This window comes from Giraffa tippelskirchi, chromosome 6 (assembly GCF_054371585.1).
Source record: "Giraffa tippelskirchi isolate mGirTip1 chromosome 6, T2T-mGirTip1v1.2.pri, whole genome shotgun sequence".
Lineage (NCBI taxonomy): Eukaryota > Metazoa > Chordata > Mammalia > Artiodactyla > Giraffidae > Giraffa > Giraffa tippelskirchi.
Window position 1 is genome coordinate 56,349,543 of NC_137280.1, and position 19,938 is coordinate 56,369,480.

Consider the following 19,938-nt stretch of genomic DNA (forward strand, 5'->3'; position numbering starts at 1 on the left):
ATGACCAGAGGCTCTTATTGAGTCTGATTCATTATAACTTGTAAAAGGCACTAAAGCGGAGATGTGGGTTAAGATCTGGACTCTCACAGCAGTCTCGGCTGTGACGGCACTGTGCACAGCCGACCTGGATGTGTAGGACTGGCTCTCCTCTACTCAGACTCCATAGCTCTTGTTTGTCCTTCTGCAGGAGAGAACTCATCAAACCCAGAACCCTCAGGTTGTTCTCCTGACTTACAGAGAAATAAACTCAGCACCTCCATCTCCTCAAAGACTTTCATCACCCCTTTGGTTTGTGCAACACAAACATTTGTACTATTAGAGGGGCACACACCTCACACCCTTCTCCACTCTCCAGGAGTCCACCTGTTTATATGAATTCTTCCCCCTTTTCTCTAGAAGAATAGGTGCTTAGTGAGGATTTGAGTAAATAAATTAATGTGTTCATTTAATAATACTGTTCTGTATGGAGAAGGTTGGTTATACTGACATTAATGAGAGTCCTTATTTGTGATGTTATCTTGTATTAGGTAAGGTTAGTATTTTTAGAATAGCTTTGTTAAATAAAATCTCAGAGGGATAGCAAGACCAGATAAGAGGTGGCAAGAATTCCAGAAGGGCCACAGATTCCTTCAAAATTGTTCTCATTTGTGAATGAACTTATGGGAACCAGGGGGAAGTGGGGAGGGGTAGATTGGGATGGACATGTACGCACTGCTATATTTAAAATATATAAACAGCAAGGACCTACTGTATAGCACAGGGAACTCTGCTCAATACTCTGTGATAACCTAAATGGGAGAAGAATTTGAAAAAGAATTTTAAGATTGTTCTCATTGGCTTACTGTGATTTCTTACGTTGAGCCAGCTTTACTGGAATATTGTTTAATAAGTTCATGGCTCAGAGCACTAAATAGTTTTTCCTTGTCTGGGCACATCCCTGCAGAAGCGCTTTACTTCTGCTCCACGTGTCACTTTCTGTGTGGGGAATCATCCTCCATCTCTTCAGCAATGTTTTCTTCTACAAAATAAATTGTTTTTTATAAATAAAATGAATTTATTTTACTTCCAACTGCTCACACACTTCTAGTTCTAAAATATGTATTCCAATGAACAGTGCTGCATACACCCTTGTAAGGGCTTTATCACTGAGGTATTCACCTGGACAGCAATGCAAATAGATTTTTTAGTTTTAGACTAAAAGGTGTTTTCATCCTTCGAGAAGTTTTCAGGATGATGTGTTCTTCAACATAGCAGCGACCTGAACCCTTCAACAGTCTCTGAGAAACTTGCTGTACCATTTAGGAATAAGTGAAAATTTACTAAGGCTGGTAAAACATTGATTGTCTCAAGGAAAAGTGCGTTCTTGCTTGACATGGAAATTCATTTTTATGATATCATTTTTAATTAATTCATCCTCTTGTTTTATTTGCTTTGGGCTAGTTTCAGTGCTGGTGCAGTCTTAGATCTGTAATTTCTGAGCTTACATTTGTCAATGGCACCTGTAATGAAGAAGTGCATAATTACTGTTTCTTTCTCAACATGAATGGCTTCATCTGAAGGGAAGATCAAGTTCAATAAGCTATAAAGTGGTTCTCAGAATGTACTGCAGTGAGAGGCCAGAACATTCACTTTGTATCTGTTCTTTTCTACCATAAAGTATTAAAAACAGAGCAGATACATAGCTTGAGAACAGAGTGGGGAATGCCTCTGCTCCATGTGGGCGTAGGGAATTTAGACTGTGGGATAGACTTGCCTCACAGCCTGTGTTAGCGAACATTGAAGGTGACAGTTCTCAGAGTGTGGTCCCCAGACTATCAGCACCTGCATCGCCTGGGAACATGATGGGAAGGGCCATGCTCACTTCCACCCCAGACGACCCTGCAGGTGACCGTGGTGCTGGCTGAGGTCTGAGAACTGCTGCTCTGACACTCTGCTGTTCAAGCTGTGGTCCGTGGAGTAGCGGGAGCCCCTGGACCCTTGTTAGCAATGCAGGAGGTTGGGGCATCAGAAGCAGGTGGTCCTGATGGGGAGTAGAACCTGAGCCACTGACCTGAGGTCAGAGCAGGACATTTACCTGAGGTTAGAGCATTTAGGAGCATTTGAGAGGCTGTCAAAGTGGGATCAGTGATGCTTTTTTTTTTCACTACACCAAATATTGGTTTGTCCAAAAAGTTAGTTTGGGTTTTTCTGTAACATCTTATAATATGTTTAAACAGCCTGATTCAACTTGTTTATATTAAGGGAACAGTGGGAATAACTCTGAGAGTACAGAAACAAATGTTTACAGGTAACAGCATGAGAAAAGTAGAGTTCATGTGTTTTGCTGATTTTATAAGATAGTTGGTAGGTCACTCAGCTAACAAAATACACAATCACTATGAAATACTACCTTTAAATCTTAATTATTTTCAAGAAAGTGTTACTCGTTAAATGAACCCTAGCTTTTTATAGTATGTGATTTCTATTTTTAGTTTCTTTTGGTAGAAGTTGTTAATTTTATTCTAGTATTTACTTTACATCAATATATCAATGCTTCTGTTTTTACTCTTCTTTAGTTCTCTATCTTTTTTAAAAATATAATCTCATACTAGCTGGTTTGTATATTTTAAATGATATACCTTGAATCCCAGTTATTATTTGTACCACTTCATACCAGTGATTGCATTCCATTTTCCAGTTTTTCTGTCCTTTGTCAGAACAGAAAGCACTTATGTGGTATTCCTATACTTAAAACTCCATGCTTGTTTCAGTCTTCATTTCTCAACTAGCTAAAGAAACTTCCAGCATCTATCTTTTCGCCAAAACTTTTGCAGTCATCTCTTGGTTGGATGAAGCCTTGCCTCTAGCAGAGGGCTTGCAAACGACACCCCTTTTTGTTGAGTGGGATCAGTGGGCACTTTACTGTTTGTGGATCCCCCCTCAGTTCCTTCTGGGATTAAAAAGGGGGAAGAGATGTGTAAATCTCTTGTCACAATGTTCAGAAATATGTAAAGGCACACTGTGTCTACATTGTGAGATGGAGAACAGAACCGTGGTCTAGGGAGCAGAGCTATAAACTGGATGATAAATCCAAAGTGTGCATGTATATACACGTACATATATATACATATATAGTCACAGGAACACACATATATAGACACATATATATCTAGATATCCCACAATGACCTAGACATTTTAAGTGAAAGCATAGTTTTCAAGTAATTTTTTTTTTAAAGCTCAATTTTCGAATTCACTTTTCATGTACAGATAAATCTAAGATATGTTTTGTGTCTCTCTACCTTGTTTTCTACCCTCAAATTTAATTTTCCAAAATGTGTCTGTTTTAAAAATTCTTTTTACTGGGGAAGGAGGTTGCAAATTTTCGAGTCCCATCTCATCCCCATGGGGTCATTGTTACGATGCTGAGGAACCAGGAAGACAAAGCTTTCTGTTGAGGCTATGAAGTTTGCCTCTTTCCAGGACTTGGCGTTTTCCACCTTCTGGTGGTGAAGCCAGTGACCTGAGCAGAAAAGAAGACTTGACCAAGTAGAATCTTATTTGTAAGAACATTTGTAGCATGGAAACACATGAAAATGAAGGGTTGTTTTTTTTTTTTTAAAGCCTTTGGAAATCTTTGCACAACAAACACCCCCGTATGTAAATAGGACTGTCACTAGCTGTTTGTCCAACAGCGAGGCCTCCAGATGAACCAGGGCTGTGCGCTGACAGGGACAGCTGACTCATTAGCAGAGAGCAGTGAAAGGTAATTAACCCTGGGAAAAGTACAGCTGCCGTGCGGGCTGTTCCTTTCTGTAGGATCTGATTAGAAATTAGTGTTAAACCACTGACTCTTTTTTTTTTTTTTTTTTAAGACTGTCATTGATAATTCACTTTCACTCTCAGGTGTGTGCCCAGAAAAGGTTCTCAAATGTACTTGTGGACAAAGGAACTCAAATCTAAAAAGCATTTTCTGATCACAGTAGACACCTGTTTTTCTTGTTGAGGGGAGTTCTTTCAAATGAATATTGTTGGACTGTTGACGATTGGTTAGTGCCTTGGTCCATTCTCTCATAGTCAATATGTAAATTACTTGAAAAGATTGTTTCATACAGTTAATAAGCTGTAGATAATTACTGTTTAATTAAGTTTCTCTTTTTCTTTCCGTTTTCCCTCTGATGACACTTCTTGTCCATAGCAATGGAAAGTCTCCAGTTCAGAGCCAGTGGACATTAGGGAAGGTGAGTGAAGTTTATTTAGAAATAAATTCCCCACTCCAGAGAGAAGTACCCCTGAATTTCCAATGACCTCCAAAAACTTGAGAATTTAAGGTACTTGTTTTGGGGGGGGCAACTAAAGATGCCTGGTTTTGTTAATGTTGGTCTCTTCCTGGTCATCTGAGTTACAATTGTGTATTTTTTTGAAAATTGTGTACACCAGGCCTTCTTGGTTGCTGATGTCACTTGTCTCATATGAGGAGCATTAATACTTAAACACAGTCAGGATTTACATATGTAGCTTCAGAGTGTAGTGGGCAGCATAATCACCCTGCCTCCACAAACTGTCTCTTTTTAGAATAAATGGGGGAAAAAATCTTTAACATCTGAAAGAACTTAAGTCAGAGGAAAAAAACATAACAAAAGGTAAGACAAATAGAAAACAAATGGAACCATGGCACTTTGAACCCAAATATTAACAGTGATATTAAATGTCTATGTCTTAATTCCTGAAACCTGTGAATACAGGTTTGTATGTAAGATACCTGTGTATCTTACATACAAAAGGAGTGTGAATAAATTAAGAGTCTGGAGATGGGAAAGTCGCTTGGACTATCCAGGTGGGCTCAACTTATCCCAGGGACCGTAAGAGAAAGGCAGGTGGATGAGTCACGGAGATGTGACCCGAGAAGGACCCACCATTTGAAGCGGGAGGAAGGAGCCATGGGCCATGGAATGCAGTGGCCTCAAGACACTGAGAATGGCCACTGAAAAAACGACCTCAGACCTACAACACAAGGAACTGGGGTATGCCCCTGTCCTGATGAATTCCCCATACAGCCTCTGGAAAGGAGCACAGCCTGACTTGATCTTAACCTGGTGAGACTGTCCCAGACTTCGGACCTCCAGAGCTGTAAGGTAATGTTATTTTTGTGAAGCCGTGAAGTTTGTGGACTTGTTACAGCAGCAACAGAAAACTAATATGGAGGATAAGTCAACCAATAGATGGGATGTATTTTACAGCTGACAGTGTAAATCCTCTAAAGAATTTCTTGTGTTTGAATGAAGAGAAGAAAGATTTCTTGAGTACCCAAGACTGAGAAATCGGTTTTAGGAACTGGAATTTGTAAATCATGATGATGGTTATCATGAATTCTGAGATTTCTATCTTTTAAGTTGCAACATCCCTCCTCACACCAAAAATGTTCTCCACGTGGTATTCTTGTAAACATGATGCCTGTATCATCAGAGGTACAGATGAATACCAGCTTTACTGGGATAGTTAGTATGTCTGTGTTTCACTGAACTTGAGCAAGAGGAATAGAATGTCCATGGGAGAGACGAGGTCCCTGATGCAGAGAGAAACCTGATCTGACTATTACGGGGTTCACGGAACCTGGCACCTAGAATCACAGGGCTGTCATGCAGAAGCTGGTATTAGCAAGGAAGGCTTTCTTCATTGTGAAATGGTGACAACTCCCCATAGGCATGGGATGATGACAGGAAAAGAGTGCACTATGGTGCTCATGAGAGTGCCTTTCTCAGGAAAAGAGTTCAGTCAAGGTGTTAGTGAGTCGCCGAGTTGTGTCTGACTCTTGCGACTTCATGGACTGTATAGCCTGCCGGGCTCCTCTGTCCATGGAATTTTCCAGGCAAGAATACTGGAGTGAATAGCCATTTCCTTCTCCATGGGATCTTCCTGACCCAGAAAATGTCATACCATTTTACTTTCATGGTAAAAAGTAATGGGTCAGTTTTGTCTTTCCCTGTGGTTCCATTTTTATCTCTAATACAAAGCTCACCCATTTGGAAGACATGGACATATGCTATTTAAAATAAAATGTAAGTGTGTTTAAGTCAGGACAGTGGCCATACTGACAAATTCTGAGTAAGAAAAGTGAGGTACAGAAACTGGAAGCTGGATATAGTTTAAATGAGTTGAAGATCTTCTTAAATGGTTTTCTTGCCAAATTTGGAAAAATAAGACTAATATTTCCATGTTACCTTTGGCTTTTATTCCCATGAAAGGACTGATTTAAATCACGTAGTGTTATTTTTCATGTAAATCAGATAAAAGCAGATGTTGGGGAAGAAACTGACTGTGAAATTACGCTGTATGCTTGCTCCCCTTTGTGTTTTGGGAGCTGACTTTTTTACATAAGGGAAGAGGACATTGAAGACAAAATTGTAAATTCTCAACTGGCATAGCAATCAGACAAAATCTATAAGCTCCAGATGTTGTCCTGGGATGTTATGTATTGAATACAATTAATAGGATAGTATCTCAGGCATCCAAGGAATATTATTTTGGGCTTATTTTAATTCAATTCAGTAGTAACATATTGAGCACCCACTCTGGCCACATTGTGTTTCAGTGAAAGGTCAACATGACACATCTCCTCAAGTCCATAAGCTTTACTGGCACTGGGAAGATAAAGTGACCTTGACTCTGTGATGTCAGGGAGCTCAAGGAGTCAGGGTGGAGGTGCCATCAAAATAGGACTGGAACTCACCAGTCCATGCCATTCGGTCGCTTCTCCATGGCATGGGTGATAATGCTTCTCAGCAGACACATTTTTCAGCGTTGATACCAAAGGGAAGAGTTCCTTTGAAAGTTGCAAATAAAATCAACACATCCTAAACGTTTCACTTTAGCTCTTTACCCTGACCAGCTAGTCTCCTTTGACCCTTGCCTAACTATACAAAACTGTGGCTTAAATACATTGCTTAACCAAGCCAAGTACAGCTTTGACTGTGGTTTTTCATTTGGTCTTTGGGGACATTTATTTATTTTAGCCAAAGTCTCAGAATCTCCGAAGATGCGTTCTTCATGATTCGTCATTTCTGGAAGCATTTCCAGGCTGGTCTCAGCCTGTGCTCCCATTGCTTGTTCTGCCTCCTCTGTTATCATATTTCCACATCCTATTGGAATCCTCAGTTTGCTGATTTGTACCATGAGGATAAGAGCTGTGCTTTCTGTATCTTTAAATGCCCAAGACCGGCGTGGAGTTTCCTAGATCAGTTCTCAGTAAATGTGTATTGAACCAATAGTAAGTAAAGTGTTTAGCAGAAAGGGACTTATGTTAACAGAATCTGCATTAAATTAACTGTAATGAGGACAAAATCCAAAAACCATTCTGCAAAAATCCAGTGCCCACTGGCCTCAACATTTGAGAATCAGGTCATTTCCTTGTCAGTTTTGTTAGTTTCTCCCATTCCATATTTCCTGGTCAGACAATAAAGATAAATGACTCTATTATTTTATCTTAATCCAATTGTACAGAATATGGTGAGGATTTTAATGCAAAACAAACAGTTCCTGCTGGGTGAAACAGCACACTTGTGGGAAAAAATTCTAAGAAAACCCCTTAGAAACGGTCAAGGAAAATAGAAAATGTCTTAGGATATCAAGTATATTGTGTAACAATCTATATAATAAAACAGCTTAAATAGAGAAAATTCCCTTTACATAATAAAAAGCCTCCTTTTTGAATCAACAAGTGCTCTTTGAACTTTATTAAAAATGTTTTGACATTATAGGGTTGTTTAGTATAGATTTACTCAAAATAGCACATTTAGTTGCAACACAAGCCTTGAAGTTAAGTGGTTAGTTTAATAAAACAGAGTTTCCATAGTTACCACAGGAGAACAGAAGATAACTTTTATTTCTTTGGAAGCCAGAAAGGGGCTTTAGAGAAAAGATTAAGCAAACAGACCCAGGCAAGTTCATTATGCAGGACTTTGCACCTGATTGGCTTGTTTAAAAGTATAAACTTGATATTACAGGAAATTAAAGTTTTCCCTCTAAAATCTATAGCAGCACACTAAGAACTATGTACGTTCCATATCCCTGGGCATTCCCAACTAGCATCTGAGTCAGAGAGAAAGCTGGTTTAATGAGATGAATTTTTGCTCACAGTGTTTTGTTAAGAACCATTTCATAAACAAGTGGTTAAAAACCAATGCAGGAGACAGCACCGCCCTACTCTCCATCTCAGGTCTAACTTGGTTATTCCCGATCACCATTCTGTCAGAAGCCCTGATGGAAGGAAACTGAAATGCAACTGAAATCCTCCTCATGCCAGTTCGCTGAGATGCGCTCTGAGTGCTAGAGATGGTTACTGTCGCCGTGTCCTCTGTTTTGTGCAACCCAAGGAGCTCTTCACCGTTGACTGTTGAGAAGCAGAGTGACGTGGTTCCCACTGTCTCACCTTCAGCCTGTGAGCCTTTAAGGCGGCAGTGATTAACAGGACTTTCCCAAAGTTTCTATGTAGTTACAAGGACAGTTTCAATCTTCTGTCATTTTTTTGCATTAGCTCTGATTATGCTTTTACCAGAAAAATGCATTTGTTTTAAAGGTAACAATACCGACTAGGAGAATAGCTTATGTTTCATCTATATTTATCAGCACTCACTGTACATTTGTGTCTTCATTACCAGGAAATATTAAGGGACATTGTGCCATCGATTCCTGTTTACAGTTTATTATGCAGAGATAGGAAACACTTAGCATGTAAAATGAATGTAGAAATTATTCCTGGATAGAAACATGGACATTTCCCACTCGTTGGCTCTTTCTCCTCCATCACCGGATCAGAGTGTAATTGTCAGTAATCAGGCCTGCTTGCTGCTGATAAAACCACTCTGAATGCTAGCGGCCTTCTTTGTGTGATGACTCAATTATTCCAGAAGTGCCTCATCAAATCTACCCCATCAGCTGGGCTAATAAATAAGGAGAAGAAACTGGCCCCCCAAAGCAAATTATAAATCCATTTGCATTAACCATTTCACTGGTCCATGATCTAGGCAGAAATAAGCATGGCAGCTTGTGTTAAGCTTATTTGAATATGTTTATAATGTTTACAGCATGCAACTTTTTTTTCCCCACAAGGTGTTGGAATTATCAGTCATGAATGGCATCTGAATGCATTTATGTTAATTGCAGCAAGGCTTTAAGGATCTTTGAGGGCTATTTTGTGACTTAAATCAGGTGGAAGTTAAAACCTCTTGCAGGGAGAAGTATGGGTCTCGCGCGAGTTATTGGCATTGCCTCAGAGTTTCAGAAGAAGGGGCTTGTGCTTTATTTTTACAGGTGGTGGAAGGACAAATATGAATAATATAATGCCTGCTAGTACAAGTACAATGACTTCGTATTGATCACAGCGGAAACCAGAAGTTATTCTGATGTTCTGTATGACTGCAGCAATTTGCAAAGCAAAAAACAACAAAAAAAAAGCATTTTCTAGAGAAGATCAGAGTTGCCATAGCATTCTTTGTACTTCAGATTCCTTGAAAGACTCCATAGGGCAGAGAGCTCAAAAAGCCAGGCAAACCAGTAAAAATCAATTAAGTCCATCAATGGAAATTTTGTACATTGACAGATCATGTTTCTGTTCTTCTTGTAAAATAGCAAACTCTACTGCACAAGAAGTAGTTGAACTTCAGTGATCACTGGGGAAGCAAAAAGAATTCAGAATGTATCATGAAGAGCAGTTTGGTTGCTGATATCAAATAATTAGTTTTGCTGAATATGCTGTGATTTAAAACCCAAGGCATTCCCCCTAAGAGGAAGCAATGCCACTGCCCCATTTTGCAGTGGGGGCTGTTTCAGTTTTGATAAAGTTCTTTCTACTCCTACTGTGACAAGTAGAGCTTATAGCCAATAAACAGTATTTTTCTTTGCCTAAAACAACTTAAAAGGAACCCACTACATCTCTTCATTTGCTCCTATGAAGCAAGTCCTCCTTATATCAATCTGGAAGACTAAGAAGAAGGAAGTTGTGTTTGACGGCATAAATAAAATGTGACAGTAGGCTAACGTCATTTTTGTACATCACTTGCTAAATATATACTCTCTTGCTATGATGGGAAAGCTCACTGATGAGAAACTTCAAAATAAGAGGTTTAAATTTTCATTAGAAATTTAATGGTGAAACATGGCAAGTGGAAAGCTGAAGAATTCTATCGCCTGTCCAGGCAAATTTATATGATATTTGACTCTCACTTAAATTATCATGGTAATTAATATAAAAATAAACCAAGAGAGGTGGGATGGGGGGTGGGAGGGAAGTCCAAGAGGGAGGGGATATATGTGTACATATGGCTGATTCACTTCATTGTACAGAGAAACTGACACATTTTAAAGCAATTATACTCCAATTAAAAAATAAATTAAAAAAATAAAACTAGACACTTAGAACTATAAAGGACTTGCTTTCCTATTAAAAAAAAAAAAGCTAGGAAAATCCTTCCTTTCCACCGTTCCAACTAATGAACAATTGGTGAAGATCCCAAAGTTAGTGACTGAGAGGTTAAAAGTGTTGGGAAGTTGGGAGACAAGGCTTCATGGGTCAGCACTGCTGAGGTTGTATGTGTGTGTTAGTTGCTCAGTAGTGTCCAACTCTTTGCGACCCTAGAGACTGTAGCTCACCAGACTCCTCTGTCCATGGAATTCTCCAGGCAAGAATACTGAGTTGGTTGCCATTCCCTTCTCCAGAGGATCTTCCCGACCCAGGGATCGAACCTGAGTCTCCCGCATTACAGGCAGATTCTTCACCTTCTGAGCCAGCAGAGAAGCCCAGTGCTGAGGTTAACATGCTGAATTCTCCCGTTTCATTTTACTGGGCAGGAAACTAGACCTGAGGGTGATGTTTGGAGTTTGAATTAACACCCAACTTCTGAGAGGAGGCTGCCAGGCCTTTCCATCGGACCAGTCCCACTGGTAAGTAAACTCCAAATGCAGTAGTTATATCACAGGGCTTCCAGCACTGTGATGCTTCATATTGAATTTCCTTGCCTTTTCATCAAAGTTTTCACTTTGAGTTTAGTCCAGAAGATTTTTTTTAATACAGAATTTTTTTCTGAACCATAAGTAAATCTGTGGTTCTCTGCTTTAAGGACACAATTGACAGTTGCATCTTATCCCTTTAGGTCACCTCACCACCACTACCACCAATAAAATATAATCTGATATATCTTTAAAAAAGTAACATCTCAGGTTCATTGCATCATATCATAGGATTAAAGAACTGTCTTTCATATACATACTACCATCTACAAAATAGCTAGTGGGATGCTGCTGTATAGCATAGGGAGCTCAGCTCGATGCTCTGTGATGACCTAGAGGGGTGAGATGGAGGCAGGAGGGAAGCTTAAGAGGGAAGTGATATATGTATACTTATGGCTGATTCACTTAGTTGTTGTATAGCAGAAACCAACACAACATTGTAAAGCAATTATGCTCCAATTAAAAATAAAAAACAGTAATACTGTAGTGCATATTTGAAAGTTGCTAAAAATAAAAAAAAGAACTGTCTTTTTCTGAAGCAAATACTTATCCTTGAAGTGTCTGTAAATTTAGCACTCCATCCTGATTATTGGCATAAAGCTGAGCAGACAAATGGAGTACTCTGTGATGACTCCATTTAACAAGTGAAGCCATGTCTTAATTACAGCACACGCTGAAAGACTGTGCAGCCCACTAGGTTCCTAGCACCTTGGTTGTCATGTAGTTTTACCTTCTAAGATTGCTATTTCATGAAAAGATGAACTTCAATGGAAAAGCATCCATCCTGGTAGGCAGGGGAGAGAACTAACTCAGTTACAAGTTGGGGGAGCCTGGTCAGGATTCCAAGTCTTAGGTTAATTATCTTCCAAAATGTGTATCTCCTAAGAATATTTTAGTAAGTCCTTAAGTTTTACAACATGGTTTTAAGTTCAGCAAAGAGATTAAAAGTGTGGCAATTACTGCCATTTGCAGCATCATAGATGGACCTAGGGATTGTCATACTGAGTGAAGTCAGTCAGACAGAGAAAGAAAACTATCGTATGACATCCCTTAGAGGTGGAATCTAAAAAGAAATGATACAAATGAACTTATTTACAAAACAGACTCATAGAGAAAGAACCTATGATTGCTAGGAGGAAGGATAAGGGGAAGGGATAGTTAGGGAGTTTGGGATGGTCATGTACACACTGCTATATTTAAAATGGATAACCAAAAAGATCCTACTGTACAGCACAGGGAACTCTGCTCCATGTTGTGTAGTAGCCTGGATGGGAGGGGAGTTCAGAGGAGAATGGATACATGTATATGTATGACTGAGTCCCTTTGCTATCTACCTGAAACTGTCACAACATTGTTAATCAGCTCTACCCCAGTACAAAATAAAAAGTTAAGAAAAGGTATGGCGACTATTGAAAATGGGTTTTTAAGGGTATCTCTTTGATAGGACACATACAGGGAGTGAAGGGAACCGATTGCTGTGGGAGATTCCTCTTGGTATCAGCCCGTGTGTTTCCACAGGCTGTGGGCGGAGCTGTGAACGATGGATGCTTGGAACAGCGAGCCTCTGCAGCTCCTCTTTCCCACCCGTATTCCAGTGCACTTGGACTTCCCAGGCCTTTTGTGTGACATTACATTTCTGAACTTATATTTTGCCGGCATCCTCTGTGCAGAGCTCCACGTGGATCTCAGCTGTGCTGCCTTTGCTCTGCTCCCTGGGGAGGGGAGAGACAGCAGATGGGGTTAGGGCAGAGGGCTGACGCATCTGACAGCAAACGGCCGGGTTGTTGCGGGGAAGCCGCCAGCGTCAGGAAGCTCCTTTTCCCCTGAGAACCAACTAACCACTGAAGAAAGTTGAAAATGAGCCCTCTGAGAAACGCTATTAAAAGTAGTAAAAAATCACGATTGTGCAGATGAGGTGCTGCTGTGTGCTTATTCGGATGCTAATGAGTTTGACATTAGGGAACTCGGAGGGTTTAGAGCTACTCCCTTCTGTGATTCGGTTCTTTATTGGCAATCTTTGAGAAAATAAATGGAAAATGTATTGCTAATAAACACACACCACGATTGGGTGTAGACAAAAAGCCATTACTTTCAGGGTTTAGAAAAGCGCTCTGCCCACCAGTGTTTTCCAGATCTTTTGTCTTAGGTTAGAGTGTGGCAAACAAAGGGGACAGGCAGGTGGACCGACCGAGGGCAAGGGAGGATACACCAAACACAGTTGTAGAGAAAGCTGGTTTTTGTTTTTGCTTTTTTTTAGTTGCAACCAAGCGAACTAAGAACTCCCGAGTCCTATGTGACTTTTCAGTCCTTCCATCCTATGTCTTGAGACTTTTGCTATGTGAGACATCCTGTGTCTGGAGGCATCTTGTGTCTTGAGACATCTGCTCTGTCTTAAGGGTTTTATCCCCATTTTTCACCAGGATCTACAGTTGCTGATTTGAGTTGAAGAAGCATCTGCTTAATGTCTGGTCAAAACTTTCAAGTAACGCAGAAATCCATGGTTAAAAAGCTGGACGCTCCAACCTACTGCAAAGGGTAAAACACAGACCCTAGAAATCGTCTGCCGGGAAGGTTGGTGACTTGTGTTCTAGAATGCCAGAACGGATGGACAAATCATAGCAAGTGTGTGTTAATATAGGTAGTATATATATATATATATATATATATATATATATACACACACATATTTGCAGTGTTCATGTCAGTAGCCACTCGTTGTCAGGCTGAGTGTATTAACACTGAATTTCAGAGTTTTCTCTCAATGGCCAAACAGCCTGAAGACAGATTCTGTCCCATCCCTGGGACCAGGTAGAGGGGATGCAGACCTGTGTGTTATGTCTGAAAGCAAGGAAGCCATGTGCAGATGGTTCCCACGGAAAGCAGGATAAAACGTTGGCAAAAAGTGCTAGTAGCCTTTTAGGGCACCTCATTCAAGAGCAGCCTAAATCCACATGCCTTTGGGATCTTGTCTCCCGTGACTTCTTGAGGATAGCACGTGCCAAACCTTGACTGATCTTTTTCTTCTGGTAGTTAAAAATAAAACTGACAATAACGACATTGAGAATCCCTATTATACAATTTTCCTAGTAAAGGGCAGGCATTTTATCTATATCTATATCTATGTGCATGCTTAGTCGCTCAGTCGTGTCCAACTCTTTGTAACCTCATGGACTGCAGCCTGTCAGGCTCCTCTGTCCATGGGGATTCTCCAGACAAGAATACTGGAGTGGGTTGCCATGCCCTTCTATATCTGTATCTATATATCTAGTTTGGTAAGAAAAACAAAAATTGATTTGGCTTACCTTAATAAAGGTAAAGGGCTTTCTTTATAGCTCAGACGGTAAAGAATCTGCCTGCAATGCAGGGGACCTGGGTTCAATCCCTGGGTCGGAAAGATCCCCTAGAGAAGGCAATGGCAACCCACTCCAGTGTTCTTGCCTGGAGAATCCATGGTCAGAGGAGCCTGGTGGGCTACAGTCCATGGGATCACAAAGAGTCAGACGTGACCGAGCGACTAACACAGACAGCCAGGATAAAGGTAAACATCTTTTCTCCACTGATATATTATTAAGTAGTGTGACATTTTCATTCTGTTTATAGCATAGTCCATTGGAATTGTAGGTCATTGTTTACTGTTCACATCACTGGTTATTTTTGCTCTTCTGTTTTTTTTGTTCTACCTTACATACATTATCTCTTTTTTATCTTAATAGAATGAATTGCAGCATTTCTCACTAAAGCGAACACAGGTGTTCATTCATTCTGACAGAGGGGGGCTCACCGAGTCAGCATATAAGTTACCTGGAGAAAGAGGTAAGGCACCATTTTTATTAAAAAGCAGAATTTGTTTTAATAAAATGGATCCGATTGAAGCGTTTTATAAAGACTCTCCCATACGACATTGCTTTATCTCTGTTGATTTACTTTCACAAAAATGTATTGTTAATGCCCAATTTAGGATTGTGATTTTTTTGTCAGAGCGCGATCACTTTAATGTTTTAAAATATTAAACAGGTGAAGAGCCTACAAGCCCTTTTGCATATTGATTAGTTATGTGTTACTTGTTTACACATGTTTGCCCTTAGAGAGAGACTCTGCATTAAAATTGTTTTAAAATTCCAATTTGAATTCATTTGTATTAGAAATCAGTTTACGTAAAGAGTAAATAAGTGAGATATTTTAAAAGCATGTTTTTAAAAACATTGTAGCTGATTTCTACAGTTAATTCCTAGAAAGACTGAAAAGTAAGGAACTGGGTCATCCTTGGGAAAAATCTGTTTAAAATGGCTTACCCCTCTATGAAGAAGCTTGTTTTCTAACATTTATGCATTTTTCAACACATGCATCTCAAAATATCAGCAAGAAAAAAATTTTTTTAGATGGTTTCAGGGTGTTACTTTCACTGAGTTCTCTTTAATCAGAGCATATTAAAACTATTTTTAAGTCTATGAAAACACAAAGCTGGCGATTGCCCCCTTAGGTCACAAAACTATGACTCGGAGGCCGTGGTACAGAGACTAATAGAAATCCTTGGCACCCGGCGTCCACCTAAGGGAATGATAGAACTATTTGCTGGAGTCGTTTGGCAAAAGGACACAGACATATGGCTTTGGTTCATGGTCACGTTGCCAGTTGTGCAAAGTTAGAGGGTTAGTCGGCACACAGGAGCGACAGCAACTCAGAAATCAAAAGTGAGACTCCAAACACATCAGCCTCCTCTTAAAGCCACCCAAGCTTTCACAGGCCTGAGGTTTCTTCCATTCGACTCTAGAAATTCCCTTTCAAAGGCAGCTCTTCTGTAGGGGTGTGCATGCCCTCAGCCTCAGGGAGAGCTCTCCTCAGACAGCTATGCTTGGTCTGAGAGAAGACTGAACCTGCTTCCCCATCAAGGGTGAGGGGACATGAGATGGGTCACCAATGTGCAGGATGCCATCGTTCAGTTCTTCAGCTTTTTATGCAGAATCCAAAGCAGTACAGATAGAGCTGGATGGGAACAGAGAGTTGAAATCAGGGATCCTGTGCCCTAAATAAAAGATTTGGAAAATTTTTCATTTCATTTAGGAGAAAGGATTAAAAAAATTTCAGAAAATTACTAATATGGAATCAAGGATGCTGTCAAACTTCCTGATTTTATTCATTTAGATGTTTTTAAGCTTGCTTTCTTTTTTTAAAAACAAATTATTATTATGTTTGGCTTCACCGCATAGCATATGGAACTTTCCTGACCAGGGGCTGAACCCATGCCCACAGCATTGGAGGCATGGAGTCTTAACCACAGGACCACCAGGGAAGTCCTTACATTTATTTTCTTAATTACTCTCCCTGAGAAATAAGTAAATGTATGAAAAGAGAACCAGGAAAATAAAAGGAGGGTAAGAACAGAGGAAAAATATACTTGATCATTCAATCTTGGTTTCCTTCTCAACGAGTCAACGGTGCTTTTAGGATCACAGCTCATTTCCCCCATCTTTTCCTTGTACAACAGGGAAGCATCTTCTGCTGCCATTTTCAGTCGATTCAAAGCTCTGTTCAAAACAAAATGATGCCAGAATCGTCAAAAGGAAGGGCACTCAGTGTAGGGTTCTTTGTTCTTCAATCTGGCCAAGATTTGTCCCAAGGTACAGACATCATTTAGCTGTTCCATTTTCTGGGGTTAGCCTTTTCCAACTTCCTGAGTTTCTTTTTGTCATTAAAAAAACCCCTGACTTTAGTAAAGGAAGCATCCGCTGAGGATGGGGGGCTCCTGGTGGGGAGGACCCCTGGACCTCCTCTCGGCAGGCACGGGACTAACTTCCTCTCGCCATCACTGTGAGCTTCTCAGGAATGGAAGAGTCACGTGACACAACAGACAGACTGCTTTGTTGGTTTACAACTCCCGAGAGAGGACCACTATGAAATCTTCTTTATAGTGGGACTTATTGTAAGTCAAATGTATGTGAAAGACTTCTCAAATTAAAAGTAGCTACAGGAGTGAAATTATATGTAACTAGACAGGGCTTCCCTGGTGGCTTAGATGGTAAAAAATCTGCCTGCCATGCAGAAGACCTGATTCGATCCCTGGGTTGGAAAGATCCCCTGAGGGAGGAAATGGCAACCCACTCCAGCATTCTTGCCCGGAGAATCCCATGGACAGAGGAGCCTGAGAGGCTATAGTCCATGGGGTCACAAAGAGCCGGACACTATTATGTGACTAACACTTTCACTTTCAGACAAGGTTACAATGAATTGTATAAGGATTTTGAGAGTGTCCTCAAAATGTTATGATCACCATGGCTCTTCTACTAATATTAAGAAATTCGAGACTACTTATAAATCTATATCGAGGATGTCAGTGGATAGAATTCTGTTGAAAGGAGAAATAAAGCTTAAAGATTACCAAGAGATTTGTTTTACCCAAATCTTAAGAAGTGATTAAATATTTACTTAGAGGTTGCTTTTATGGACAAATAATTTTGTTTAACCATTGATCAAAATAGAGTTTTAAGTGAAAAATAAAATCAAAGGGAACTAAATCTCCTCACAGACCAGTCATTTGCGTGTGTGGTGGAAGCAAAACTGAGTTTATCAATCTGGTGTCCTGCTCCTTGAATCTCTCCCTTCCACAAATCAGCAATTCCAGGGGTCCCTGGTGGCTCAGATGGTAAACACTCTGCCTGCAGTGCAGGAGACAGATTCCTGGGTCAGGAAGCTCCTCTGGAGTGCAGCATGGCAACCCACTCCAGAATTCTTGTCTGGAGAATCTCATGGCCAGAGGAGCCTCGCGGGCTTCAGTTCATGAGGTTGCAAAGAGTTGGACGTAACCGAGCCCCACCAAGCCCTGATTGGTGCCGTGGGGTGATGCAGAGGGAAGATCCCCTGATAGCCCCTGATGTAACTAAGTGCCAGGAGGAGAAGGTGGTCAAGTTCATGTCACTAGGAACACCTGCACATAGCTTTGTAAATCCCATGAAGATGTTACATGAAAGTTTTCCAACTTCAAGTAAGTAGTGAGAATGTATTTTATAGTCATCTTTCTTCTTCACCGCCTCTCTGCTTATCTCCATTGTTGGTTGGCATACCCTTCCTCTAAGTTTGCTTCTTTGCCTCCTTTATTTTGTAAGTTTCTTTCCCTCTTGCCATTTGTCCTTGTATTAATTCCTCTCCCCAGAGAATTGGGAGAGAAGCTCCTTAAAAAATTTTTTTCATAACTTCATTATGAAATAGATACCAAGAAGGAACCTCTTTTTTCCTTTCAACATAAATGTTATATGTAACATATCCATAGTTATAGGTTAATAAAACTTTTCTCAGTAGTTTCAGGAAAAATAAGAGTGGAAAAATTTGCCTTTACTGTTTTATCTCGATTGAGTTGATTGCTATAGCCAGGAGGAACCCATGGTAAGAGTCTCAGAAAATGTCTTATTCCCATCCATAAACAATGGGATGTAGATAAAGGCCCTAATAAATGGGGAGAAGGACAGCTTTTTGGAAAATCAAAGCTCTGTTTTGAGGAAAGAAATGCTTCATTAAGTTTTACAAAATCAATTGCAGGCTTGTCCATAGCATTTGGGGCATAGGCAGTAAAGCTGATCAAGCCTCCTTTTCCAATAGAAAAAAAAAACCATAATGTTCTCCATAAGAAGTGGAGTTTTCAGGATGCAGCCCATGTTGGTTACAATAGTGGCTGCTTCTGTAACCAGGAGAACTTGACCAGGTAGCTGGTCCCCTCCCCCATGCACACCCCTCATGTCTGAACACCAGCAATGAGGTAGGACCTCCTTCCCGTGAAGGAACCATCCCTGGAATGTGGTGCCCACTAAATCCAAGGTTCCATTTTACACAACTTAATTCTACCCATCAACAGTTTATTGAAGTCCATAAACATAATCAATAGGAAGAATGCTTAGAGGTTTCTACTCCCAGATGTAAGGTTTTTGTGAACAAAGACTTATTTTCAAGCTGAGGTCTCCAAGGAGATCGAGCTTTCTCATGAATGTTAAAACTTCTTGCCCCAAAAGAAAGGCCCAAGATGTCTTATATCCTTATCCCCAAGTTGCTGCAAGATGTGACTAAACCCTGAACTTAGGAACTGTCCTTCAGGTGTGAAAGGAGGGAGAGCTGAAATGCATGAATTGTATGTGGGGGCCTTGATCTCTTCCATGCCCACCACTTGGCCCACCCGTTATATTGAACGCTGAGCTTCGTGGATGAGTTACCAGTTCTTACAAAGCTTGAATGGGATGTATGTGCTCCAATATGATGCTATTGTCCAGCCAGAGAACAATAGCATCACAAAATGCCGTCCTGAGGCTGGCACTCCAGGCACCCTTGAGCCAGGGTCCATGAATATTTATGCCTCACCTCCCAGGACTGTGACAGGGAGGCGGCTGCTGGGGTGAAGGCAGACCCATCAGGTGCTCAGACAGCTGGATTGTGAAAGAGCATCAGTCTTGAAGCTGTTAGAGGGAAGGTTACGTTGAAGCAGGTTTCTGAAACTTTTCTGTGTGTTGGTGGTGCTCCTCTCCACACAGTGTTTCAGTTTTTGTAAAGAAATCCCTGGAGTCCAGCCTTCACTTGTGTTTGAGTGGGTGATGTTCAGAGTGGTTGGAGGCTAAGAGCGCCTATGTGCAGGATTATCTTAAGACTCACGTTGAGGGGATTCTCAACGCCCACCCCACCCCTCCCCCAGCCCCGCCCCGTGAGCAGCAGAAGCAAAATGGATGGTTTTCACCATTTTAACCTTTAAGCTGCTGATCTCTCCTGTTAAAATCAAGTGACTCGATTAGCACACAGTGAGAGGGGTTTGCACGAGTCGATCCACTTTATATGCAGCAGAGACACTCACAGAGGAGGATTTCACAACACAGGGCTCACCATCCTGTGTAAACCAAGCCACTTTAATCCCAGACAGTGTCACATCTGTCATAAATCTGCGTGGTTTTAAAAGAAGGGACATCTACAGGAGAGAAAAAAAAAA

At 40.7% G+C, this 19,938-nt stretch overlaps 1 protein-coding gene and 1 long non-coding RNA gene across 5 annotated transcripts in view; both read left to right on the top strand.

Annotated features, from left to right (window-relative positions):
* The window catches only part of LOC145509347 (uncharacterized), a 143,761-nt gene extending 128,885 nt beyond the window's left edge, over window positions 1-14,876 (top strand). Inside the window, exons 4-8 of the long non-coding RNA XR_014056026.1 lie at window positions 3,603-3,744; window positions 4,177-4,219; window positions 10,824-10,916; window positions 13,403-13,553; window positions 14,696-14,876. This is a non-coding gene — a long non-coding RNA (uncharacterized LOC145509347). The remainder of the gene's footprint in view (window positions 1-3,602; window positions 3,745-4,176; window positions 4,220-10,823; window positions 10,917-13,402; window positions 13,554-14,695) is intronic.
* The window catches only part of LOC145509345 (suppression of tumorigenicity 18 protein-like), a 230,319-nt gene that overhangs the window by 128,580 nt on the left and 81,801 nt on the right, over window positions 1-19,938 (top strand). For 2 of the 4 annotated variants that reach the window (XM_081497959.1, XM_081497962.1), the window contains exons 3-7: window positions 3,603-3,744; window positions 4,177-4,219; window positions 10,824-10,916; window positions 13,403-13,553; window positions 14,696-14,795. The gene's annotated coding sequence lies outside the window, so the exon portion shown is untranslated. The remainder of the gene's footprint in view (window positions 1-3,602; window positions 3,745-4,176; window positions 4,220-10,823; window positions 10,917-13,402; window positions 13,554-14,695; window positions 14,796-19,938) is intronic. The other 2 variants (XM_081497961.1, XM_081497960.1) reach the window with 2 other exon arrangements.